This window comes from Amia ocellicauda, unplaced genomic scaffold (assembly GCF_036373705.1).
Source record: "Amia ocellicauda isolate fAmiCal2 unplaced genomic scaffold, fAmiCal2.hap1 HAP1_SCAFFOLD_60, whole genome shotgun sequence".
Lineage (NCBI taxonomy): Eukaryota > Metazoa > Chordata > Actinopteri > Amiiformes > Amiidae > Amia > Amia ocellicauda.
In genome coordinates this window covers 260,300-283,305 of record NW_027102990.1, presented here as the reverse complement: position 1 = coordinate 283,305, position 23,006 = coordinate 260,300, and the positions used below count along the sequence as shown (strand labels likewise).

General features: G+C 39.2%; 1 non-coding gene across 1 annotated transcript; it reads right to left on the bottom strand.

Moving 5' to 3' along the window:
• Nucleotides 1–22,878: 22,878 nt before the first annotated feature.
• Nucleotides 22,879–22,993, bottom strand: LOC136739378 (U5 spliceosomal RNA). The gene has a single exon (XR_010812863.1). It is a non-coding gene; the product is annotated as a U5 spliceosomal RNA (small nuclear RNA).
• Nucleotides 22,994–23,006: the final 13 nt, after the last annotated feature.

Genomic DNA, 23,006 nt, shown 5'->3' with positions numbered 1-23,006 from the left:
AAAACAACCATCAAATACTAAACCCTATAAATGAATTACATAATAAAAACCAACTCCCCGTCATACAATTCACAAAGAGCATCATTAATACACCAGACCTGTTCAAAACTCTCCAAATCATTCATCAGCCTGTAATAGTTAAACTCTAGTCTGACTCTGCACTTGACCAGCATGGCAAACACTCTCACTGCATCCTCACTGCCCTCCCCACACACTCTGTTCTTCCTAGTCTTATAGACGGCCATTTTAGCCTGGCCCAGCAAGAAGTTTACCAGCTGGTCCACATGTTTGGTCTTTCTGGTGTATCGCGCCCCTAAAATAAAAACCTTTGTGTTAAAAATCAGGTTAAGATCAGTAAAAAGACGAGTTAAAAGACTAAAAATGGGTGACAACCGAGAGCAAGTGCTGAAACAGTGAAACACGGTCTCTCTCTGAGCACAGAATGGGCAGGCGTCGGACACAGCAGGGTTAAGAACAGTAATAAAAGAATTGACAGCAATAATGGTGTGTAACACCCTCCACTGCAGATTGCCAGCTCTCTTATTGAGGGGGGCTTGTACAGGCTTCTCCAGGCGGGCGCAGTGTCTTCCCCCAGCCCCAGCCTGTAAAGTAATTTTAGGAATCACAAAGAAACAGTTGAAAGTGCTAAATAAGTATTTTGATGCACCATATTAATTTAGGAAATTTACATGTTGTTTTTCATCAGCTTCTGTATCTGATGGCTCCACATCACTGGCTGGATTGACAGCAACGACACTCTAAAAAAAGAAGTGTTAAGTTTGAGCATTCAGGACTTGTTTTGAAGATCCTGAATATCACTGGTCCACAATTTATCTGTGAAACTATGGGTTAATCTCCATATACAAAATACTTTTCACACACACTTTAAATTTACAACTAAATTTACATGTTGATGTCTTTCGTCAGCTTCTGTATTTGATGGCTCAATATAACTGGTTGCATTAACAGCAACGGCACACTACAAGAAAATAACATTATATTTAAACATTCAGGACTGGTTTAGCATCACCTCGAATATCCCTAGCCCTTGAGGTCGATTGTTATTGTGGTCTTCAAGACCAGTGCTTCTCAACCTTAGTCCTGGAGGAGGCCCACTGTCTGCTGATTTTCATTACAACAACATTGTAGGTTATATCAGTGACTGTGGTCCTAAAGTACCCCTATGCCTGCTGTTTTTTTTCCAGTTGAGCTCTTAATTACCTAATTGGCTTAACTGAAGCCATTTAACCCTTTTCCCAGGTCTTTGGTTGTTGATGAGTTACAAAGAGCTGGATTGTGGCCCGCCATGACTGGAAGTGAAGAACACTCACTCTAGGCCTTTAACTTAATGTTCATATGTAGGGGCCTATCCATCTGATTTGTTTTTGCACATTTATTAACAGAAAAATTGATGGTACGTGAAATCATCTGAGCTGAAAAATATAATGTTCCACCAATAATAAAGTAAATGTATTAATTAAAATTATAGAGATAATAGAATGTTCACAGATTATTAGTTCAGAAAATAAAATATTTTTTTATATCTTAAATAGAATTAACACTCAAATCAGTTGTAGGGTAAACAAGGTCTATTTTTTGGATTGATTTTATAATTATACATGTATGGCTGCATGAAGCTTACCTGAGAATCTGATATTTTAGTAACTTTGTTGCTTCTTGTTGGGTAGTCCACGTTTGCCGCCGTTCTTTTTCTGTAAATGTAAATCAAAAGGCAATAATTACATACTGTAATTAAAATACAAAAAGTATAAACATTGTATTATTATTTTTGTATCCTGTTTCACCATCTCGATGCTGTTCTTTTTGGAATTGCATATCTAGGTTTACATAAATACTGTTTATAAGATTGTAAACTCATCATCCAAATTTCTTCATTTGCCAAACTTTATGTAGTGCGCTTGCAGTTTCAGAAGAAGAAAAAAAACTGTAACAGATGGGATATGTAGTACTTTATACTCGAGTGGTCTATGCGATTACACCCTGTTGGTGTTATTAAGAACGCCAAGTACCAGAATGCAGAGCGGGACTGTTTTTTGTGCCGTGACTTGTCGGGGGAAAAAGGCGCAGAAAAAACGAACGAGAAGGTGAAGGTAGTATGGCGGTGATGCACGCGTTGGTGAAGTGGGAAAGCGGGGTCGACAAAGACTCTTACAGCGTGATTCCCACTGCTTGCTTTCGCAATTTTGATTTATTCAGCATTGCTGATGATGACGAAGAGACGACTCGAAACTTCAGAGCAGAGTGGAGAGACACGAACAAACCTCCAAAAGGTGGATGGCCTGTCCATGAAGCGCAGATCATTATGACTGGTAACAATGTTTATTAAAAAAAAAAACATTAAAGTCTTTACATGCTATTTGATATATACAATCACAGTATATTTGAAATGAATGTTTAAGTTATTAATGTGTTGTACTTCTAACATACTCTTATAACATGGTAGGTGGTGGTGAGGGCGCTAAAAACTCGTCATACTTGACTGGCATTTGTAAGAACGATTTATTGTGTGTTGTGCTTTACAATAAAATCCCCCAAATCACAAAATAAATTAAACCAGATATAATTTAACTTCAGTTTTGATTCAGTGTTGGCTGTTCATCTTAATTTGTATGGTCAAAGCACAGTATTTTTATGACAAATAAATATAATCCCCAAATATCTGTGGACATAATGCAGGGTTTTATTTATTTTATTTTTATTTTAGGAAAAGAAGGCGAACTAAGAAGAAAACTTAATGACCTAACAAAAATGCCCTGTCCTAAAATGAAGAGAGTACCTAAACCAAACAAAAAACTTCAAATTTCAGATGATAGTGACCTTGATGAACCACAGTTACCGGTGAGATAATTACTGCAAATATTAAATAAATGTATTGCAGGATTGTTTTTCTTTAATCATATTCATATATATATATTTTTTCATTTTAAACTCTTTTCCTCTCTGAATACAGCACAAAATAAGAAAGAAAACCGATGGAGCTTCAAGAATTAGATCCCGTCATATTCTACAGACATTTAAAGAGTCCAGTGAAGTTGAGCTACAGCAAAACGTTAAGCAGCTCGAAAAGGAAAACACAAGACTTAAAAATGAAAACCAATGTCTTCGAAACCGTATGGTTGATGGTAAGTTTTTTTATTTATAGCAAATAATTCCTTACCTTGATAAATGTTATTCTTCAGTAATTTAGATTCCAGAGTAATGTATTATAGTTGATCATACTGAAGTAATCTAGAACCACAATACAGACTCTTAATGTGCACTGTCTAATAGTTTAATAATACTGATTATTAAATAAAGTTTTTCAACATAACTTCATAATCCTACATTAATGACTATATGCATTACATTAGACCTGGTAATTCTTGTATTTTATCTCTTTTATTTTTTTGTAGCTAATGTTAATGACCCACAAAAAGGTCAGTTTGCCAATAACATAGAGCAAGTCTCTCAAGTATAATTGCAGGCATTGATGGTTTTGTTTTCACTTTGTATTAAATATATTACTAGAAATGATTATCATTTAATACTAAGATTTTTTCTCCAGAGATTCCAGACCTTTTGGACAATCTGAAAAAAATTGTAACAAAAGCCACATTTATCAGCAATGAAGACAAAAGTGTGTCACCATCAAGTGGTTCTGACAGCCCCACAGCAAATTGTTCTGAATCTGACAAAGAATCACCAAAACAGGTATAACACTCTTGGTCTACAATATTACAAAGACAAGGTAAAAATATATATATTGAAAACAAATATTGGTTGTAAACAATCTAATGATGCTACATTATCAGTTATATTCATAGTTATAGTTGATAATAAGAATGTAATTGAATTATGGGTGTCACAGATTCACTGACTTTATTATGTCTGTAAATTAATAAACTTAGAATTGAGACATACTGTGGTCTTTAATAACACATTTCTGTAACAAAATCACAGCCTTACTGATAATGTATTCCACTTAACACAATATAAGAATAGTTTGGGGATAAACTTGTTTTTTATTTACCATTGTCTTTTAGGTGGAAATATTCCCAGGCACTGGAGTTTACATTGACAAACTGTCCTGGATCCTTGCAGAGAGGTGCAGCACGAATACGTCATATGCAAGAACCCTGACGGTTGCTGTCTTTGACTTTCCAACATTACTAAAGAGCAATCTTCGTGGTGGTGGCAGCAAGAGAGATCCAACTTCGGAGACATTAAGATCCTCATTGATGTTATTGAGGATCATATACAGCTGCCTTCGGAAGGACACGACGTGTTTCAGTTGCGGGGCTTTGCAGCCCAGCGGGACCCTCTTAATGCCGGACATCAGCTGCCCGAGCCGGTGCGGATGAACGGAGGGACGTTAGACAGCGTTACCTTCCGGGCAGGAGCAGCGAGCGGCAACACCGGGGTGAAAGTGTCGTCTAACACTGTGCCATTAGCCACTAGCTGATTGAGCAGATCAGTGGTTTTTAAGAAGATAACAATGGCAGCAGACTTGATATTTTCACACCCTGCTACCTCCCCAACCGCTAACACACACTGCTCTAGGGGGCAGAACTGCACCGGAGCGATCTTGACTCCATGGCGTCGGGTCAGTTTTTCTTATCAAAGACGCATTCAGGGGGTCCGACCCCCCGACCCGGGAAGAACTACCGGTACTCCCCCCTCCCCTCCCCTGTTCCCCCACAATAAGAAAAGCACTGAAAACAGAAGACAAAATAATGTCAGTAAAACTTTATTTTAGCAATTATGGAGGGGAAGAACTGCAAATAGCGGGTCCCCACTAATTATCTAACTTACCAACAACGTTTAAAATTAGGTCTTGCGAAGCTGCCAAATAATGCTGTATAATCGTATGTGTCTTCATACACCGGCTGCTATAGTCTGATAGCTTTGATTATATATACATATTTTCTCGTGAACCACAAATGCTATTTGCTTGATTTTTACAGAGTATGTTATAAATACCATTGTTATGAAGCCTGACAAATTGTATGCTGTAATTATGAATATTTTCAAATCATTTGTTTGTTTTTCCTAACATGTTACAAATGTTCCCTATGTGAAAGATGCATTATATCTTAATAACGTCTAAACAATTAAAGATATACAGATTATTATTTTCGGTAAAGTTATAACACATTGCTATTAACTATGTGTGTCAGTAAAAGTTTAAAAAATCCTAATAATTTTTTATTGATCCTGCAAAATAGGTGTTTAGGGAACATTTGTAACATTAGGGTTACGATTTGCCATGGACGCGGAATGAGTTTGATTGCGATGTTAAATGGGGTTTAAAGACGCAGTCGCCTCGGTGCTGATTACTATTGCTGTGTTTCTCCACTTCTACTCCATGCTTGGGAACGCCCACATCCAGTGACGTCAAAACCGGTGGAAAAGCGGGCCGGTTCAAAAAAGATCAGCTGGATCCCAGGCCGAGCAGCAGCTCCGGCTCCAGCACCGGCACCATGTCGCTGGAAAAGCGCTAAGTGAGCTCACAGTGAGCTCAGTGTAATGTCTGCTCTGGTGAGCTCACAGTGTGACCTAGTCGTGAGTTCACGTCTTCACTGGGTAGTCCTTGACAACTTAATTGACTCAAATCTTGGGCTTAATTGGTCAAAATGACCATTGGTTGAAGGTACTCAGGGACTGATGTGTAGAGAGACTTATTAAACCTGCAGGATTGTGGTTTTCCCAGATCAGAATTAACCAGATCACCACAAAGGAACATGGTAGGTGCTATTGCAACACAGATTACACAAATACATTGAAATCCAAGTTTGCAGTGGTCCTTGGGCCATTGTGTGGTGATCCAGATCACTTCAGCAGGAATTTTGCAGTGGTCTGGACTACAACTCTCTCTCTCTCTCTCTCTCTCTCTCTCTCTCTCTCTCTCTCTCTCTCAATTCAGTGCATTTGAATTGTCAAAGCAATTGGACATGCATACATACATACATACATATACACTCACCTAAAGGATTATTAGGAACACCTGTTCAATTTCTCATTAATGCAATTATCTAACCAACCAATCACAGGGCAGTTGCTTCAATGCATTTAGGGTTGTGGTCCTGGTCAAGACAATCTCCTGAACTCCAAACTGAATGTCTGAATGGGAATGAAAGGTGATTTAAGCAATTTTGAGCGTGGCATGGTTGTTGGTGCCAGACGGGCCGGTCTGAGTATTTCACAATCTGCTCAGTTACTGGGATTTTCACGCACAACCATTTCTAGGGTTTACAAAGAATGGTGTGAAAAGGGAAAAACATCCAGTATGCGGCAGTCCTGTGGGCGAAAATGCCTTGTTGATGCTAGAGCTCAGAGGAGAATGGGCCGACTCGATTCAAGCTGATAGAAGAGCAACTTTGACTGAAATAACCACTCGCTACAACCGAGGTATGCAGCAAAGCATTTGTGATGCCACAACACGTACAACCTTGAGGCGGATGGGCTACAACAGCAGAAGACCCCACTGGGTACCACTCATCTCCACTACAAATAGGAAAAAGAGGCTACAATTTGCACAAGCTCACCAAAATTGGACAGTTGAAGACTGGAAAAATGTTGCCTGGTCTGATGAGTCTCGATTTCAGAGTCAGAATTTGGCGTAAACAGAATGAGAACATGGATCCATCATGCCTTGTTACCACTGTGCAGGCTGGTGGTGGTGGTGTAATGGTGTGGGGGATGTTTTCTTGGCACACTTTAGGCCCCTTAGTGCCAATTGGGCATCGTTTAAATGCCACGGCCCGTTGTTTCTGACCATGTCCATCCCTTTATGACCACCATGTACCCATCCTCTGATGGCTACTTCCAGCAGGATAATGCACCATGTCACAAAGGTCGAATCATTTCAAATTGGTTTCTTGAACATGACAATGAGTTCACTGTACTAAACTGGCCCCCACAGTCACCAGATCTCAACCCAATAGAGCATCTTTGGGATGTGGTGTGTAACATTATGTTGGGTGTATTTGGATAAGAGTATTTGGGCTCTGAGCTGAAGCACGGATCTAAAGAAGACCTCTCCCCCCCAAAGTTATCAGATTTCCTTAGCTCATCAGCTTGGAACTGGTTTGCATCAAAGTGACAGTTTTGGGGAGGATGGCACCGAGAAGAGGCCAAATAGTTTGTTATTCTGCTATGAGATGTCTGGAGAAAGGGGCCTGTGGGTGATAAAAACTCTTTGAAGTGGATGAGAGCCGAAATCCCGACATAGAGCTTCGAACCCAGGCCAACCGGCATTTCCAAAAGATGGCATGGATTGACATCAGTCATAAATCAAGCCCCCCTCCAATAGGACACTGGGGGCTGAAACCGAAATCCAATCTCAAGAACTCAGGAACCAATCACCTATTGATCTGACAGACTATAAAGGACAAACACGGCCTTTCTTTCTCTCTCTCTCTCACCTGAACCAGTAACTCGCTGCCACAGCTCAACCTGTAGCTCTGTTGCCCGAACCGGAACCAGAAACCAACCAAGTCTTTGCCGGCAACAGAAGAGTTAAACTGGGAGAAGGAGATTGAGCCGTACAAAGAATTCTTTTAAAGGACTTTATTAAATAAATAACTTTACAGACCCACCTGATCAGTGGAGTTTTACAGCTGGACAAATGACTAAGTCGACTGAATACGAAAGTGTCAGTCATTTAAATAGCTATTTGAGTCTTAAGAAACTTGACCCTTGGAACAAACAGGGCCCTGCTTTCCTCAAAGACTTTGTCTTCAAGTAACTACGGTGGAAACCTGCTTACAAAGAAGATTTTGTGCACAACCTTGGAGCCTTCAAACCAGTGGAAAATCTGTTTGGAAACGACTCTACTTTCGCGAAACCCCAACTTCCAGGTGCATCGACTGAGTGGAAGTTCTTGGACAAAGCCGAACCGGACTGCCTTTGTTCCAAACCACACGGACCTCGTGCCGTGTGCTGTTATCTGAGCCCGAAGCCAGAGAGGCCTCTCTGCGACGAAGTTCAGATAAGTTTAACAGTTTGGAGTTCATGATTCATGACATTTGAGAAATCAATTAGAAATGTTAATCTGTGATTCATAACTCTAGAATGTGTAATATCATTTAGTTTTCTTAAATATAAATGTGTGTTGCATTAAACTGTTTTGTTGATAATTTTAGAAATAAAATCTGTCAACGCCGAGAAATATCTTCTCATTCCTGTTTAACTGTTTAGTCTGAAATTGACACAAGTTAATAGACACCAGATTATAGGTGGCCCTGCCTATCCTTAATCATTGAATAATAATCAGTTAAGGGAAATTGTGGTAACAAGTAATGATAGGATCTTTCTCTCCACCTAAACGTTAATGAGACTGATATATATATAACGAGAAGTTACCTGACATAAATACTAACCTGCGTAGTTATTTAATGTCTGACTAATAATACTAACAAGAGACTCACCTTCATCTTACTAACTGGTATTGTAGTCAATGTGTTTATAACCTCTTTTGTTTAACGATTTGTGTTACCATATGCGATCCCATGGTCTTTGATTTGGTCACGGAAGTGATTTGTCTTTGATTTGTTGATCTAGAGTTGAATTTTAATTAGTTTTTCCCTTTTGTATAATTAGTGTAGTGCTACATTTAGTCTTTGTTTTTGAATAAATTTGACAATTTATATCTTTGGAATTGGTGTCTGCGTCCAATTATTCAAGAAATTGAGTTCTACAAGATTCCAGGATTCGTGATAAGGTGATATTATAAATTCACTTCTTTAATTGAATTTTATAAGTGTACCTTACGCTACACCTTTGACCACCACGTCTTCCTCCTCCCACTGCTTGACCTCTATTGTGACCTGGATCACCTGCCGGCTCCATGTTATCGCTGTGTTGTTGAGGTGGATAGCACGCATTTCACTCGATATTCGTACCACAATGTGAAATCAATCATCAATAACCAGTTGGCAGTATTGGAAAAGCAATTACAAGGGCCTGCATACATACAGTAATGTCAAATCTGATGTGGAAGAACAATTCCTTTATCCCTCTGTTCTCCACCAGGGTTGTGCTGATCGCCTCGATTGGCAAGTTTGCAGTGTGAGGAGTGGATCCATGTCGTCGTTCCTAGGCACTTCACAGCTGTGTGGGTGGTCAGGAGCACCTGGTAGGGCCCTGTCCACCTGGGCTGTTGGGAGGACTTTCTCTTGTGTGCTTTGATATACACAGTCACCTTGCTGGAAGGGGTGGTAAACCTGCTGGGATGGTTCAGTCTGGGCGGCTTTCATCTGTGAATGGACAGCTTCGAAAGCACGTGTTAGTCCCATACAAAAAGACAACATAGCATCATCCATCAAGTGGATGTCCATTTCCCTTACAGACAATGGAGGAGTGATGGAGAGTCTCATAAGTCATCCCATAATAATCTCACACGGAGAAAGACCTGTTTTTCTCAATTTGCTGACGATTTCATTGTCATTAGGACTATAGGAAGGGGATCTGGACGTTTGAGTCCTGTTTGTTTGCATATATTAGACAGCTTATTCTTTAATATCCCATTTTGTTTCTCTACTGCTCCAGCTGACTGAGCCTGATGGGGCAGTGAAAATGTTGTTTACCTCGCAGGGCTTTGCATAGTTCCTGCACTATTGTCCCAGTGAAGTGAGTGTTCCTATCACTGGAAATTTCCCTGGAATGCGAAATCTACATATAACATCCCTTAACTGTATTTTTGCTACTTTTACTACTTCAGCCTTCCTACGGGATAGGCTTCAACCCATTTAGAACACCTATATATTATTACAAGTATATATTCATATCCACAACATTTAAGCTTTTGAACACAATCTATTTGCATATTGCAGGATTATGAGCTTGACAAATGTGGCAAGTTCTACAATATTGCTAAGCTGTTACTATAAAACCTGGGGCAAACCAATTTAAAAGACTGATGCACACATCCCCCCTTTGCCCGTGTGGCCAACACCATGCGCCACATGGGCAAACCAGGGAAAGAGTGCCTGTGAGGCAACCAATGCATTAGCAAATGTTTGAGCTCTCTTATGGAAGGTGCAGTGGCCAGTTGCAATTTCCTGGAGCTTTTACAGTGCATCTCAAATTAAATTTCATCCAGCCCCAGGTCATAAAAGTCAAACCCTAGTTACGACATACATAACACATACATTTTGTTGCTTCAAAGAGAATACAAAAGTCAGCAAAACATTATTTTTTACAAATTCAGTTTGTAAACTGTATTGTACATATATTTGTTGCGTTTTGATTTATAAACATTATACATTGTACAAATCTTAAGTGAAGGGCAATGGACTGATTCTGACTTCATGGCTGTCATTCTATTCATTTGAATAATGTGACATCTCCACTAATAGTACATTATAAATTAAACTATCAATAGAAGAATATGTGCTACTGCGGACGTCATCTGAGCAGTTTCACAATATATTGTAGATTCCTATAATCTGGAAAACCTTTAATTATAGTATTTTAACTTATTTCTCCACTGAGTCAAGCATCACTTCAGCGTAGTGGACCTCAGCATTGGTCTGTTCAAGTTGCTGTGAGGCTGTCTTTAAAGCCGCGCCCTCGGCCTACTGTGTCTCAACAAGAACACCAGCATCTTCTCCATATGGGTCAGACATCGGTTCCTTCAGGACACGATTCATAATATGCATATCTGCCATGTGGAATAAATCAGTCTGAAGACACAATGTGTGGTTCACACAACATCAGAGATCGTCCTTATAAAAGGCATCTCTATCACATTAGTTGACATTCGCACAATCTATAAGGTTTCTAGTAAAGGGACAATTCAAAATAATAATAATCTTGATTCCAATTTATCTCATTTATCAAATTATTTCAGTACAGCACTCAGCTGTCGTCAGCAGCATCATATCTCCTGTGTTTATTGAATCAGCTTTACTTCCTAGTGTAGATACTCTTTTTGTGTGGAGTTGTCAAAGTTTCAAAACAATGTGCTTATCTTTGTCCTTTTATCTAACTTAAATACCTGAGAACATTACAATAACGATTACAGCAGCTCCTTCAACACCATAGTTAATAGTAGTTGGGTAAATGATGGCAGTTATTAATCTTTGTTTCTCAATTCATTTTTTACCAATAAACCATAATTTGAAATTATTTCCATACTCCTATTATTCCTATTTTCATTATTATTAGTTTTATGCGGTTGTCATCTAGTATGTGATGTATTCGTCTGTATCAACATCAATATTATTATCATTATTAATACAAGCAGTGTAAATTACCATTCATTACACTCTTGCTCTGTTTGTAATAAGTTATGAACCCTTACACATACTTACAGTCTCTGCCTTGTCTCTGACTTCTCTCTCTCTCTCTCTCTCTCATCTCAGGCTGCTTGTCTGCTCAGGCGAACAGGGGGAGCAGAGGAGCACATACGGCCCTTGCCCCCTGCCCCCCTCTTCCTAATTGATAGGGTATTTCTGTTTGTGAAAGGACTATTTCCAAACAGTTTTATAACTTGCCATGACTATGTTTCATTAAATTAGTTATGTTACACCTTTAGTTATACCTGTAGTAACTTCATTATTTTCCCTCATATTCCAGTCAATCACCATCAGAGTCTCTCGTGGCAGTACATTTGTCTCACACAGAACAAACTCTCCTTTCTCAACCGCTTTCAATTTTGGATAACATCGCACTGCATCCCAACAGCTGTTCTTTCTCCTATTCCTAATTTCTTACAAGAAAATGCAAGTTATATTTGATCGATTTGTATTATTACTATTTATATACATTTCACTACATTATTGTAGTTAATGAATGTATTTAATCTTTGGAAAATAAGCCTTTTCATTGATCTCAATAATGATGTCCAGGTACTTCAGGAAAGCACATTTTCAAAAAATGTGTCCAGTCAATGATTTCCCCAACTAAGAACCTGCGTGGGCACTAAGACTGTCCTCCTGCGCGGCTCATGTCTTTATTGTGTCACTTCCTCCTATTGAAGTCCAATCTACACCAGTACAGGTTCAGAAGAGCTGTTCCCGAATCCAGATTGAACTGATCAATAGTTAATTTCTTACCTACACATTGTATTTAGGGATCTATTTCTAGGGATTTAAAAACTCTTCATTGTGGAACTCATAGCTTCCAAATGAGCACATCGTTAATTTCCTGGAGTATCTGGTTATCTATTTATCAATATGTAAGAAACCTTCACCGAATGTTTGTGGTTGCCTCGGATTCCTATTTCTAAATTTGGCTCTAATTCCATTTCTAACATGTTACTTTTAACTTCTGTATTCGTAAGACCTATTTAAATAACTTAATTTTGTATTATTATTTCTGTTTGCAATAGCATTCTGTGTACAGTTAAATGCTGACTTTCTTGTAGGTCTGTTATTACAACATATTTAACTGGCGTTTTTTAGCTATCATTCTGTAACTATTTGTGACTTATGACTCTCTTAGTCATATTCTGGACTATACAGTACATGAAAAAGTCAAAATATGGACATTTACCTTGCGCAAACTGAAAACGTACAAACATACAAAGAGACACATATTAATTTATATCCATAGTAAATTCAGATACCATGGTTTTGGTTGGCATGTTATATTGACCTGCAGTGTCTCAAACTACCCTTATCTAGTAATTTTCCTTCAGTATCTTGAGGACTGTCATTTATACTGAAAAACATATATATATATTTTTAATTTGTCTTCGGGGCATTCAGATTGAATTATGCCTGTTGTCTTTTCTTTCTTTTCTCTAACAAATGTTTTAAGATAGCTAGCTTTGGTTTCTCATTTCTTAATGCTTTGTATTCCTATTTTGCAAAACCGTTTTTAGGTGCTCAAGTCTATCTGAATCAAAAGTCCCATCTTCTGGAAACCTTAATTTTCTGTCACCTATTGTCCAGTCAAACGCACCGCTTCACTCCATAGTTATCATACATGTACCTTACATGTGTACCTTTAAGTGGCGGGTCGCCCGTCTTACTAGAGCTGTTCCCACACAGTAACACGTTTTCCCATTTTCTATGTATCGTTTTGTACACAACAACCAAGGCGTGCAAGCCCGCAAAATAACAATAAACGACAGGGGAGAAAACATAGCAAAAAACAAGAAAACACAAATAATACTAAATCCTATATAGGAATAACAACAAACATGCTTTTCAATGTTTGCATTTATAGAACTTGTATATAACTTAATGACTTTTCTTCATTTACCATAAACACTATAAACTTCTATAAACTATAAACACGTTATTTTATATTATCACCGGCGTATCAGATATTGAACAATTAATTAGCGCTCCTTTTTTTTTTTTTCTAATAGTAGGTCAAACCTACGCTGCAGTTTACAAACACACTTAAGCCTGCGGGAACCCAGACAGGAAAACACAGTCCTGTTCCTTCACAAACAAGAAGACACAGTCAAGTCTATGGTAACCCTAAGAAACCATGCTCCTCGGTTATTGGTGTCAATGGATCTCATTATCCTTCCGTGACCAAATCAAAGACCATGGGATCGCATATGGTAACACAAATCGTTAAACAAAAGAGGTTATAAACACATTGACTACAATACCAGTTAGTAAGATGAAGGTGAGTCTCTTGTTAGTATTATTAGTCAGACATTAAATAACTACGCAGGTTAGTATTTATGTCAGGTAACTTCTCGTTATATATATATCAGTCTCATTAACGTTTAGGTGGAGAGAAAGATCCTATCATTACTTGTTACCACAATTTCCCTTAACTGATTATTATTCAATGATTAAGGATAGGCAGGGCCACCTATAATCTGGTGTCTATTAACTTGTGTCAATTTCAGACTAAACAGTTAAACAGGAATGAGAAGATATTTCTCGGCGTTGACAGATTTTATTTCTAAAATTATCAACAAAACAGTTTAATGCAACACACATTTATATTTAAGAAAACTAAATGATATTACACATTCTAGAGTTATGAATCACAGATTAACATTTCTAATTGATTTCTCAAATGTCATGAATCATGAACTCCAAACTGTTAAACTTATCTGAACTTCGTCGCAGAGAGGCCTCTCTGCCTTCGGGCTCAGATAACAGCACACGGCACGAGGTCCGTGTGGTTTGGAACAAAGGCAGTCCGGTTCGGCTTTGTCCAAGAACTTCCACTCAGTCGATGCACCTGGAAGTTGGGGTTTCGCGAAAGTAGAGTCGTTTCCAAACAGATTTTCCACTGGTTTGAAGGCTCCAAGGTTGTGCACAAAATCTTCTTTGTAAGCAGGTTTCCACCGTAGTTACTTGAAGACAAAGTCTTTGAGGAAAGCAGGGCCCTGTTTGTTCCAAGGGTCAAGTTTCTTAAGACTCAAATAGCTATTTAAATGACTGACACTTTCGTATTCAGTCGACTTAGTCATTTGTCCAGCTGTAAAACTCCACTGATCAGGTGGGTCTGTAAAGTTCTTTATTTAATAAAGTCCTTTAAAAGAATTCTTTGTACGGCTCAATCTCCTTCTCCCAGTTTAACTCTTCTGTTGCCGGCAAAGACTTGGTTGGTTTCTGGTTCCGGTTCGGGCAACAGAGCTACAGGTTGAGCTGTGGCAGCGAGTTACTGGTTCAGGTGAGAGAGAGAGAGAAAGAAAGGCCGTGTTTGTCCTTTATAGTCTGTCAGATCAATAGGTGATTGGTTCCTGAGTTCTTGAGATTGGATTTCGGTTTCAGCCCCCAGTGTCCTATTGGAGGGGGGCTTGATTTATGACTGATGTCAATCCATGCCATCTTTTGGAAATGCCGGTTGGCCTGGGTTCGTAGCTCTATGTCGGGATTTCGGCTCTCATCCACTTCAAAGAGTTTTTATCACCCACAGGCCCCTTTCTCCAGACATCTCATAGCAGAATAACAAACTATTTGGCCTCTTCTCGGTGCCATCCTCCCCAAAACTGTCACTTTGATGCAAACCAGTTCCAAGCTGATGAGCTAAGGAAATCTGATAACTTTGGGGGGGAGAGGTCTTCTTTAGATCCGTGCTTCAGCTCAGAGCCCAAATACTCTTATCCAAATACACCCAACATAACGCTACACACCCCATCCCAAAGATGCTCTATTGGGTTGAGATCTGGTGACTGTGGGGGCCAGTTTAGTACAGTGAACTCATTGTCATGTTCAAGAAACCAATTTGAAATGATTCGACCTTTGTGACATGGTGCATTATCCTGCTGGAAGTAGCCATCAGAGGATGGGTACATGGTGGTCATAAAGGGATGGACATGGTCAGAAACAACGGGCCGTGGCATTTAAACGATGCCCAATTGGCACTAAGGGGCCTAAAGTGTGCCAAGAAAACATCCCCCACACCATTACACCACCACCACCAGCCTGCACAGTGGTAACAAGGCATGATGGATCCATGTTCTCATTCTGTTTACGCCAAATTCTGACTCTGAAATCGAGACTCATCAGACCAGGCAACATTTTTCCAGTCTTCAACTGTCCAATTTTGGTGAGCTTGTGCAAATTGTAGCCTCTTTTTCCTATTTGTAGTGGAGATGAGTGGTACCCAGTGGGGTCTTCTGCTGTTGTAGCCCATCCGCCTCAAGGTTATACGTGTTGTGGCATCACAAATGCTTTGCTGCATACCTCGGTTGTAGCGAGTGGTTATTTCAGTCAAAGTTGCTCTTCTATCAGCTTGAATCGAGTCGGCCCATTCTCCTCTGAGCTCTAGCATCAACAAGGCATTTTCGCCCACAGGACTGCCGCATACTGGATGTTTTTCCCTTTTCACACCATTCTTTGTAAACCCTAGAAATGGTTGTGCGTGAAAATCCCAGTAACTGAGCAGATTGTGAAATACTCAGACCGGCCCGTCTGGCACCAACAACCATGCCACGCTCAAAATTGCTTAAATCACCTTTCATTCCCATTCAGACATTCAGTTTGGAGTTCAGGAGATTGTCTTGACCAGGACCACACCCCTAAATGCATTGAAGCAACTGCCATGTGATTGGTTGGTTAGATAATTGCATTAATGAGAAATTGAACAGGTGTTCCTAATAATCCTTTAGGTGAGTGTATATGTATGTATGTATGTATGCATGTCCAATTGCTTTGACAATTCAAATGCACTGAATTGAGAGAGAGAGAGAGAGAGAGAGAGAGAGAGAGAGAGAGAGAGAGAGAGAGAGAGAGAGAGAGAGTTGTAGTCCAGACCACTGCAAAATTCCTGCTGAAGTGATCTGGATCACCACACAATGGCCCAAGGACCACTGCAAACTTGGATTTCAATGTATTTGTGTAATCTGTGTTGCAATAGCACCTACCATGTTCCTTTGTGGTGATCTGGTTAATTCTGATCTGGGAAAACCACAATCCTGCAGGTTTAATAAGTCTCTCTACACATCAGTCCCTGAGTACCTTCAACCAATGGTCATTTTGACCAATTAAGCCCAAGATTTGAGTCAATTAAGTTGTCAAGGACTACCCAGTGAAGACGTGAACTCACGACTAGGTCACACTGTGAGCTCACCAGAGCAGACATTACACTGAGCTCACTGTGAGCTCACTTAGCGCTTTTCCAGCGACATGGTGCCGGTGCTGGAGCCGGAGCTGCTGCTCGGCCTGGGATCCAGCTGATCTTTTTTGAACCGGCCCGCTTTTCCACCGGTTTTGACGTCACTGGATGTGGGCGTTCCCAAGCATGGAGTAGAAGTGGAGAAACACAGCAATAGTAATCAGCACCGAGGCGACTGCGTCTTTAAACCCCATTTAACATCGCAATCAAACTCATTCCGCGTCCATGGCAAATCGTAACCCTAATGTTACAAATGTTCCCTAAACACCTATTTTGCAGGATCAATAAAAAATTATTAAGATTTTTTAAACTTTTACTGACACACATAGTTAATAGCAATGTGTTATAACTTTACCGAAAATAATAATCTGTATATCTTTAATTGTTTAGACGTTATTAAGATATAATGCATCTTTCACATAGGGAACATTTGTAACATGTTAGGAAAAACAAACAAATGATTTGAAAATATTCATAATTACAGCATACAATTTGTCAGGCTTCATAACAATGGTATTTATAACATACTCTGTAAAAATCAAGCAAATAGCATTTGTGGTTCACGAGAAAATATATATATATAATCAAAGCTATCAGACTATAGCAGCCGGTGTATGAAGACACATACGATTATACAGCATTATTTGGCAGCTTCGCAAGACCTAATTTTAAACGTTGTTGGTAAGTTAGATAATTAGTGGGGACCCGCTATTTGCAGTTCTTCCCCTCCATAATTGCTAAAATAAAGTTTTACTGACATTTTATTGACCCTACCACTGCATAGGGCACATCTGTAACATGAACGCTACTGAATGGCACATACATTGAAAACTACGGAGAACTGAGACAAATCCACTTTACACTTCATAAATAATCTTAAAACGTTTCCAACCAAGGCAACACCCACTTGAAATACGTTCACTCTCATTTTTGGTAAACAAAAAGAGAGATTGTTACATATGTTCCCTATGATGCATCTACAGAGAGAGAGAGAGAGAGACAGACAGACACTAACTCTCTCTCTCTCTCTCTCTCTCTCTCAGCTGGGAGTGTGTGGGAGGGGTCTGCAGTGAGCGGGAGTGCTGCTGAGAGCTCTGTCCTTTGGCTGCGTTTTTTTGTTGCTTTACTTTTTTCAGTTTGTTTATTTTGTCTTCTGTTTTCAGTGCTTTTCTTATTGTGGGGGAACAGGGGAGGGGAGGGGGGAGTACCGGTAGTTCTTCCCGGGTCGGGGGGTCGGACCCCCTGAATGCGTCTTTTGAAAAACTGACCCGACGCCATGGAGTCAAGATCGCTCCGGTGCAGTTCTGCCCCCTAGAGCAGTGTGTGTTAGCGGTTGGGGAGGTAGCAGGGTGTGAAAATATCAAGTCTGCTGCCATTGTTATCTTCTTAAAAACCACTGATCTGCTCAATCAGCTAGTGGCTAATGGCACAGTGTTAGACGACACTTTCACCCCGGTGTTGCCGCTCGCTGCTCCTGCCCGGAAGGTAACGCTGTCTAACGTCCCTCCGTTCATCCGCACCGGCTCGGGCAGCTGATGTCCGGCATTAAGAGGGTCCCGCTGGGCTGCAAAGCCCCGCAACTGAAACACGTCGTGTCCTTCCGAAGGCAGCTGTATATGATCCTCAATAACATCAATGAGGATCTTAATGTCTCCGAAGTTGGATCTCTCTTGCTGCCACCACCACGAAGATTGCTCTTTAGTAATGTTGGAAAGTCAAAGACAGCAACCGTCAGGGTTCTTGCATATGACGTATTCGTGCTGCACCTCTCTGCAAGGATCCAGGACAGTTTGTCAATGTAAACTCCAGTGCCTGGGAATATTTCCACCTAAAAGACAATGGTAAATAAAAAACAAGTTTATCCCCAAACTATTCTTATATTGTGTTAAGTGGAATACATTATCAGTAAGGCTGTGATTTTGTTACAGAAATGTGTTATTAAAGACCACAGTATGTCTCAATTCTAAGTTTATTAATTTACAGACATAATAAAGTCAGTGAATCTGTGACACCCATAATTCAATTACATTCTTATTATCAACTATAACTATGAATATAACTGATAATGTAGCATCATTAGATTGTTTACAACCAATATTTGTTTTCAATATATATATTTTTACCTTGTCTTTGTAATATTGTAGACCAAGAGTGTTATACCTGTTTTGGTGATTCTTTGTCAGATTCAGAACAATTTGCTGTGGGGCTGTCAGAACCACTTGATGGTGACACACTTTTGTCTTCATTGCTGATAAATGTGGCTTTTGTTACAATTTTTTTCAGATTGTCCAAAAGGTCTGGAATCTCTGGAGAAAAAAACCTTAGTATTAAATGATAATCATTTCTAGTAATATATTTAATACAAAGTGAAAACAAAACCATCAATGCCTGCAATTATACTTGAGAGACTTGCTCTATGTTATTGGCAAACTGACCTTTTTGTGGGTCATTAACATTAGCTACAAAAAAATAAAAGAGATAAAATACAAGAATTACCAGGTCTAATGTAATGCATATAGTCATTAATGTAGGATTATGAAGTTATGTTGAAAAACTTTATTTAATAATCAGTATTATTAAACTATTAGACAGTGCACATTAAGAGTCTGTATTGTGGTTCTAGATTACTTCAGTATGATCAACTATAATACATTACTCTGGAATCTAAATTACTGAAGAATAACATTTATCAAGGTAAGGAATTATTTGCTATAAATAAAAAAACTTACCATCAACCATACGGTTTCGAAGACATTGGTTTTCATTTTTAAGTCTTGTGTTTTCCTTTTCGAGCTGCTTAACGTTTTGCTGTAGCTCAACTTCACTGGACTCTTTAAATGTCTGTAGAATATGACGGGATCTAATTCTTGAAGCTCCATCGGTTTTCTTTCTTATTTTGTGCTGTATTCAGAGAGGAAAAGAGTTTAAAATGAAAATATATATATATATGAATATGATTAAAAAAAAACAATCCTGCAATACATTTATTTAATATTTGCAGTAATTATCTCACCGGTAACTGTGGTTCATCAAGGTCACTATCATCTGAAATTTGAAGTTTTTTGTTTGGTTTAGGTACTCTCTTCATTTTAGGACAGGGCATTTTTGTTAGGTCATTAAGTTTTCTTCTTAGTTCGCCTTCTTTTCCTAAAATAAAAATAAAATAAATAAAACCCTGCATTATGTCCACAGATATTTGGGGATTATATTTATTTGTCATAAAAATACTGTGCTTTGACCATACAAATTAAGATGAACAGCCAACACTGAATCAAAACTGAAGTTAAATTATATCTGGTTTAATTTATTTTGTGATTTGGGGGATTTTATTGTAAAGCACAACACACAATAAATCGTTCTTACAAATGCCAGTCAAGTATGACGAGTTTTTAGCGCCCTCACCACCACCTACCATGTTATAAGAGTATGTTAGACGTACAACACATTAATAACTTAAACATTCATTTCAAATATACTGTGATTGTATATATCAAATAGCATGTAAAGACTTTAATGTTTTTTTTTTTTAAATAAACATTGTTACCAGTCATAATGATCTGCGCTTCATGGACAGGCCATCCACCTTTTGGAGGTTTGTTCGTGTCTCTCCACTCTGCTCTGAAGTTTCGAGTCGTCTCTTCGTCATCATCAGCAATGCTGAATAAATCAAAATTGCGAAAGCAAGCAGTGGGAATCACGCTGTAAGAGTCTTTGTCGACCCCGCTTTCCCACTTCACCAACGCGTGCATCACCGCCATACTACCTTCACCTTCTCGTCCGTTTTTTCTGCGCCTTTTTCCCCCGACAAGTCACGGCACAAAAAACAGTCCCGCTCTGCATTCTGGTACTTGGCGTTCTTAATAACACCAACAGGGTGTAATCGCATAGACCACTCGAGTATAAAGTACTACATATCCCATCTGTTACAGTTTTTTTTCTTCTGAAACTGCAAGCGCACTACATGAAGTTTGGCAAATGAAGAAATTTGGATGATGAGTTTACAATCTTATAAACAGTATTTAAGTAAACCTAGATATGCAATTCCAAAAAGAACAGCATCGAGATGGAGAAACAGGATACAAAAATAATAATACAATGTTTATACTTTTTGTATTTTAATTACAGTATGTAATTATTGCCTTTTGATTTACATTTACAGAAAAAGAACGGCGGCAAACGTGGACTACCCAACAAGAAGCAACAAAGTTACTAAAATATCAGATTCTCAGGTAAGCTTCATGCAGCCATACATGTATAATTATAAAATCAATCCAAAAAATAGACCTTGTTTACCCTACAACTGATTTGAGTGTTAATTCTATTTAAGATATAAAAAAATATTTTATTTTCTGAACTAATAATCTGTGAACATTCTATTATCTCTATAATTTTAATTAATACATTTACTTTATTATTGGTGGAACATTATATTTTTCAGCTCAGATGATTTCACGTACCATCAATTTTTCTGTTAATAAATGTGCAAAAACAAATCAGATGGATAGGCCCCTACATATGAACATTAAGTTAAAGGCCTAGAGTGAGTGTTCTTCACTTCCAGTCATGGCGGGCCACAATCCAGCTCTTTGTAACTCATCAACAACCAAAGACCTGGGAAAAGGGTTAAATGGCTTCAGTTAAGCCAATTAGGTAATTAAGAGCTCAACTGGAAAAAAAACAGCAGGCATAGGGGTACTTTAGGACCACAGTCACTGATATAACCTACAATGTTGTTGTAATGAAAATCAGCAGACAGTGGGCCTCCTCCAGGACTAAGGTTGAGAAGCACTGGTCTTGAAGACCACAATAACAATCGACCTCAAGGGCTAGGGATATTCGAGGTGATGCTAAACCAGTCCTGAATGTTTAAATATAATGTTATTTTCTTGTAGTGTGCCGTTGCTGTTAATGCAACCAGTTATATTGAGCCATCAAATACAGAAGCTGACGAAAGACATCAACATGTGAATTTAGTTGTAAATTTAAAGTGTGTGTGAAAAGTATTTTGTATATGGAGATTAACCCATAGTTTCACAGATAAATTGTGGACCAGTGATATTCAGGATCTTCAAAACAAGTCCTGAATGCTCAAACTTAACACTTCTTTTTTTAGAGTGTCGTTGCTGTCAATCCAGCCAGTGATGTGGAGCCATCAGATACAGAAGCTGATGAAAAACAACATATAAATTTCCTAAATTAATATGGTGCATCAAAATACTTATTTAGCACTTTCAACTGTTTCTTTGTGATTCCTAAAATTACTTTACAGGCTGGGGCTGGGGGAAGACACTGCGCCCGCCTGGAGAAGCCTGTACAAGCCCCCCTCAATAAGAGAGCTGGCAATCTGCAGTGGAGGGTGTTACACACCATTATTGCTGTCAATTCTTTTATTACTGTTCTTAACCCTGCTGTGTCCGACGCCTGCCCATTCTGTGCTCAGAGAGAGACCGTGTTTCACTGTTTCAGCACTTGCTCTCGGTTGTCACCCATTTTTAGTCTTTTAACTCGTCTTTTTACTGATCTTAACCTGATTTTTAACACAAAGGTTTTTATTTTAGGGGCGCGATACACCAGAAAGACCAAACATGTGGACCAGCTGGTAAACTTCTTGCTGGGCCAGGCTAAAATGGCCGTCTATAAGACTAGGAAGAACAGAGTGTGTGGGGAGGGCAGTGAGGATGCAGTGAGAGTGTTTGCCATGCTGGTCAATGCAGAGTCAGACTAGAGTTTAACTATTACAGGCTGATGAATGATTTGGAGAGTTTTGAACAGGTCTGGTGTATTAATGATGCCCTTTGTGAATTGTATGACGGGGAGTTGGTTTTTATTATGTAATTCATTTATAGGGTTTAGTATTTGATGGTTGTTTTGTTGTGTGTATTGGGTTGCTTTCTTTAAAAGTGTACAGATCAGTGGCGGAGTTAATGCTTGTTGGGGGGAGACAAACAAAGGGGAACACTATTTTTTATTTATTTATTTATTTTCTTTTGTATGAATTATTGCGTGTTGCAAACAGGCAATGATAAAAGTCAAAAAGTCTCTCTCTCTCTCACACACACACACACAGCCAGCAAGACACACAGAGCCAGCCAGCTCAGCGATGACATCACAAACATCTCTCTCAGGTGACTCCTATGACATCACAGAGCACGTACATTCCGTTGCTTGCCGTCTGTCAACCACTCAGTCACTGCCAGCCAGACTGGCTGGCTGACTGGATGGTGGGGCTGCTTGCTGCTGCTGCGTACCTTAGCAAGCTTATTTGCTTGACCGGCCTTCCTCCTCCGCCCACATGCCCACCTATGTCCGATCTGCTGTTCACCTGGATCACAGCTCCGCCCCAACAAGGCAGAGCCTCCCAAGAATGGTACAAACTCACCCACGATCCCCTCCACGGAAAGCTATAGCAAAAGGCAAAAGCATTATACGTAATGAAGAGGAACCCGAGTCCAAGACGCATCCGA